The following is a 6,000-nucleotide window of genomic DNA, read 5'->3' on the forward strand; positions in this document are numbered from 1 at the left end:
TGTGCTAGGTTCTGGGGTGACAGAGATGCATAAAACTCGATTCCTGACCTCAGCGAGCTCGCCCTCCCATTGAAACAACCAACAGATTCACATAAAGCCACTGATGAACACAGCAGTGATAGTCAGGCACCCCAGTCACTGTGAGAATTCACAAGGTCAGGTCCCCGTGGAGTCTGGATGTGTAGACAATGAGCTTTAAAAGAAACACACTTTCAGGAGACACTCTCACAACGCTGGCCAGCGTGCAGACCTTTCCAGAGGGCAATTTAATAATATGTTGTTTTTTAAAATATGTATTTTCTTTGACTCAACAACTCCACTGCTAGGAAATTATTTTAAGGACATAGAGAAGTGTGCGAAGTCAAATATACCAAGGATGTTCATTACAATCCTGCTTACAACACTGAGACCTGTTTAGAAAATAAATCCTTGCCCTCAAAGAGAAATGTGCTCTATGAGAAAGTACAAGCAGAGATGTCTCTTCTTTTTCCATCAAAGAAGAGACAGATGTGCGGCCTGTGGTCTGACAAAGCTGAAACCCGACTTTGTGACCTTGAGCAGTTACGACCTCCTTGGTCCTCAGTTTTGGGCTCAGGAGGTGGGATAAGAGAAATAACGTCCCCGGAGCCATTGGAAGGTGGGCTGCATCATCCAGGACACAGGGAACCATGGGCTGCATCACATAGAACACAAGGAACCCTTGGCTCAGGTCCTGGGAGAGGGAAGGCACCCCGGGGGTGGGAGCTAATTAATATTATTTTAAAAAGTGATTTCTGACCTCAGCTTAAAAACCCTTGGAATTACAGAAACCTGGAGCAGGGCAAGTTGAAGACAGGGATGAGCCAGGGGTGACGGGGAGGGGCTGCTGGTCTGTCCGAGGGGAGCTCCCGGGCTTCTGCCCCTGGGAGCCCCTCCGCTTGCAGGAGGGTGCAAAACCGCAGGTCATTTACGCTCCCCTGGTATTTAGCACGAGAGGAGGAGTAATTGCCCTGGCAGTGTCCTGGCTGAGTTCCAATTTGGGTGATTACATTCTGCCTACTTAAAATTCCCCTCTCTGGTATCCATGGTAGAAGCATTCTTCAAACCCTCTCCTGTTACGGGGGAAAAAAAAATTAAAAGAAAGGAATCAGCCCAGCCTTCTACAACACATGGTATAGAGGGTTGCTCTGTGCACCCCAGAAGTGGTTTCCTTTAAAAAGGGGGGTGGAGGATCCCCAGAGGAATAAATCTGTCAAACATGTTGGAATTTTCCAGAAAGAAAGATTTTGTTTCAGAAGGGAAGACAGTGCGGGTGGGAGCTCTGCTGCTGAGTATGGAGAGCACTTAGGTGAAGAGAGTCTTTTAGGTGAGGCCGCTATGTCACCTGCTTGGGGTCGCACTGGTGGGCTTGGGGCTCAGGCCTCAGTCCTTTACCCACTCCCCCACCCCCTCCCCATAACGCCTCCTGCCTGTTGCATTCTTGGTGTTGCTTAATTATAGAATATAAAATTGTTTCCTTTCATTTGGATGCTATTGGGAGTGATGTATGGATAACAGCTTGAGAATTCAAATTATTCTACAGATCAACATGACCCGAGAGAAGAAAAAATGTTTTGACTATTACACTAAACAAACCAGGCTGGATGTCAGAAAGATGCTGGGCTGTGCACATCTCCGTGTGCACGATTTGCACTCGTCCTAAGTGGCTTTATTAATTAAAGCGCACCAGGACTTTCAAACATTTGTACCAAATGTATTTTTTAGACACACACACATGCACAACAAATGGTTCGGTAAAAGCAGTAAAGTTGGATTTCAGAAAGTAGCCCCCTCCCTTCGAGCCCTTCCCGACTTGCAAGTGATTCTTCAGAAGTCTCGGCTTCCTATTTCCATGGGTCTGAAAGAATCACAATTAACCCCTGATTTACGGGAGGGCTGTAGAGGTATGAAATATGAGAAACCTCGGCAACAGAGACAGAAACGCAGGAAGACTCGTGTGCAGGGATGATGCGAGGAGAGCCTGTCTTCAATCACGGTGTCTGTGCCGGCGAATTTAGGATAGTGTCAATGCACAGCTGAATAAAAAGCCAAAAAATCCACTTCAGATGAGACCTGCGTATCTCTGTATGTATTTGCCCATCTATCCATCCATGTTTCACAAAAGGCAGCTGTCCTTCGCATTCCTGTGTTCAACCCCTCCCTATTAGGCAACTATGGTTGTAAGCTCGTTGGTTTTGGTGAATTTGGCGATTCTCATGCCTCTTTTGATGAGCAGGTGAGACTGAAATAACACACGGTTAAACTGCAGCTTCTCTCCTCTTAGTCCCCCACCCTTAGACGGACAAACAGCCAAGGTTGCATCTTGCCACGAGTTTTTGTTCTGCTGATGTTCATGTGAGCAGAAGGAAATCTTTCTACTTGAAAATCCTAATCACTTGGAGGGATGTGTTCATGCGCCTGGCTCCTCTGGAGGGATAAACCTAACTGCCAGTGAGTCTTCCACAATGAACCTGCGAGTGTTCCTGTCACTGCAGCTATAATTGCCTAGAAAGATCGACCCTCTGGTGAACAACTGACTCGACTCCATTGCTTAACACTTCGAATGCGTTTCCATCCCAGGCCCGTCTCACATGGTCGGAAAGGGGGTGTTTTGGTGTCAGAACAAGAGAGGTTTTCGGTCAGAGCCCTGGATCTGTGCAGTGAGGCTACCCAGTGCTATTTGCCTGCATATCTACATAAACTAATCCTGGCGAGTGTGATCTTTGGTGGCCCTCAGCTAGGAGGTTCTTACCACAAGTCTGGCTTGGGTTCCATCTGCAAAAAATAAGACACAATAAAAAGGCCTGAGACTCAGCAGTAACCCAGAGAACAAAGTGACAGGTTTCAATTTCCTCCAAATTGTACATATATTTTTCCATAATCATATTTTCTAGTACCCAAGCCCTGTTTTAAAAAATTTTTAATGCATGCTTAGACAAATTATTTTAAAAGCTCTATGAAATATTAGCACCATTTTAGTAGATATGTCCCAAAACAACATCATACAAAAGAAAGAGAGGAAGAAAATAAAAGGAGATGTTTCCAGTAACGGTCAAAATATACCAATCTGTACACCCCTTTCAGAACTGAATATCAGTTTTCTGGTCCAAGCCATGATGTATTAATATCACCACTTTAACAACAGCCTTTTATTTTCTTACAGTGAAGCTGACTGACAAGGGATGAGGAGTGAAAATTACAATTTGAGAACCTCTTTGGTCAGCTATTGGGAAAGAACGAACTCTCCCCTGTGCAAACCACCTCATGATTTTTCAGGAAGCCAGGGCGAGGAACTTGGATTCCAAAGCCTAGAGAAAGATGTGAGCTGCAAAACTTTCTTTTGGTGGGTGAGGAGACTGGCGTGGGGAGAAGCGGTTTCTGCTGGAGGCGTCTCCACTGCATGGGGCGGGGGGCGGTGTTGGGAGGACTTCCACTTGCGGGCGATATTGACTAGAAAACAAGACTCATTTCGTCCGTCTTTTCCTGGATAAAGGACTGATCGGCTCCCCTCACTGCAGCTGTTTTGTTCTTGAAATATATTATCACTTTTTAAACGGATGGTAAAGGAAAAAAATACATTCATTTTTTCAGCCCAAGGAGGCTGCAGGAAAAAGCAGTTCTGCTGCTGAGGTACAACGTAGCATAATGTTGTTTTTCAAAACACCACCAGTTCTGCCTTCCCCTTTTAATGGTATTCGTTTTCCTTCTTAGAAAAGGGGTTAAAATTAGTAGGCACATTTCATATTAGCGTATTTCATGCAATAAAGCATAAATTATTTAAAATAACACGACCTTTTATCTTGCACCTTTTGAAGGAAGCAAATTAAAAATGTAAATTGGGAGCTAATTAATATGCAAATGTATTCATTCGCAGTTAACAATTAGCAATTAAACCTGCAGTGTCTACAAAGAGCACGGACAAAATTAGTAACTTAATTTATCATTAAAAAATGAAAACGTACACAAAATTTTAATTGACTTTCAAAATATTTCCCCTGCTTTTTTCCTTTCATTTTTTAATACCAAAAAAAAAATTTTTTTTTAATATTATGCCTTACCTCTACAGATGAAATTGGGTACATGCAGTGTTCAGGAGAGTTCATTAAATAGGATTGGAGAAAAGCATGTTAGGAAAAGTTTGCCTTTTATATGAGGTATTAAAAGATGACATTTAAGAGTGTTGACTTGTGTTGCATAGTCGAGTTCAAGAGAGAAATAAATACATAGATTCTCCTGTGTTTGGGAATATAGAGATGGCAGAGATTTGTAGAGATAAGGGGGAGTATATGCGGCTTATGCACATAGATGTGGGACCGGCTGTGTGTGTGTGTGTGTGTGTGTGTGTGTCTACGCCTTCTAGAAGACACACAGCAAACGTACAGGGTCATTTAAATGCTTCTGGTTCAGCTTTGAGAATTCCAGTACAAAACAGTTGCATGGAAAATCAGCAACAAATAGCTTAAGATGTAAATAAGATACTCTCGGTTGATCATGAGACACATTAGCATTCCATGTTTCATCTATCCCTCCTCACTACAACCCAGACACACATATTTTCCACTTTCTGTTTTCCTGTAGAATTTAAAGAGCAAACCTTTTGCATATTTTCCTGAATTTGGGGTTCATTTGCTGCATCTCCTCACCATCAGCCTAGCTCTGCCTGCAGATGTAGCCTTATATTTTTACACACTCCCTTTCTAATGTCATGCAGCATGGGAAAGAACCCAGCAAACATAGGATCTGTTGCTTGCAACCTTATTTTGGTTATTTAAACAGCACCTGCTGCTCCAGCTCCATTGAGAGCTTTAAGTTTCATTCACAAGTGTTTTCTTTTGGTTTTTCTTGCTTCAGGGTTGACTCGGGGCGGCTGCTCTGCGTTCTCTCCCCCGTGAACTTTGCTCACGTTTTGGACAGGGCAGCATCTCACGGTCTGCTCGAGCGGGCTGCCCTTCTGCTTAGAGCTGGACACTGTTCTCGTCTGCTAGAACGGGATTTTATAGTCAACAGGACATTGCCATGTGTCACTGCAACACTTAGAGGGTAGTTTGAACTGAGATTGAAGGTCTGTCTGGCTGCTTTCCCCGGCAGGCCCCAAACTGGCTTGGATGCAATGTAGCCAGCATTTTCCAAGGTACTCTCATTCACAGTCATAAGGGACAAGCACATCTCATGTGAAAAACTCAAAGGCCAAGGAGGCCAGGGCATGAAGTATTAAGTTGATTTTATTCGGTTTCACAGAAGGCACTTCTGTCTTGTTGACTAGCAGCATTGTGACAAATTGTTCTTGATTAAATGCTTATTATTCTTACGTGTTTATTTAGCTGTTTGCCTAGAACTAGAGAAGAAAAAAAATGTGTTACAGCGTAAGGCAATATTCTATCCTTTCATAATTGTACCAGAGAAACATGGCATTTTCTTTCCTAAATTTGTACTTATTTGGGGCTCTCTCACACTCTCCTGACAAGTCTGATACTCCAGAACTTCCCAACAATAAGAGGGACCAGGGAAAACAAACAAAAAAACTTGGTTTTAATGGAAAATAAGAGAAGAAGCTAAATATAGCTCTTGACTTTGGCAAAATTGTGATTCAGATCTGCTAATTTCTATTTGCCTGGGAGAAATTTTAAGAGTCTCATCGCACCCCCCTCACCGCCCCCCGCCCCATCACCATCCCCACCTCCCCAGACTGGAGGGCCCGGAAGTAATGACTGAGAAGGAGTTTACCTGTCATCTGTGACACACCCGAAAGAAAGGTTTTTCAGCCAGGGGACCCAGCTACAATGCCCAGGCTGGGAACTGTGTGGTTCAGAGGTTCATAGAAGGCATTTAGGAACCAGCTTATAAAAATTAATGTTTTCTTCTTTTATAGGAAATATGCACCATTCTATTTCAGTATGGAAAAAATATGGACCTTGTCACTGATCATTTTTCACGGACTGTTTATTTAGGCTTTGAGCATCTCAGAAGCCTTTTTATTCCTTC

The sequence above is a fragment of the Pongo abelii genome, chromosome 15 (assembly GCF_028885655.2).
Source record: "Pongo abelii isolate AG06213 chromosome 15, NHGRI_mPonAbe1-v2.0_pri, whole genome shotgun sequence".
Classification (NCBI taxonomy): Eukaryota; Metazoa; Chordata; class Mammalia; order Primates; family Hominidae; genus Pongo; species Pongo abelii.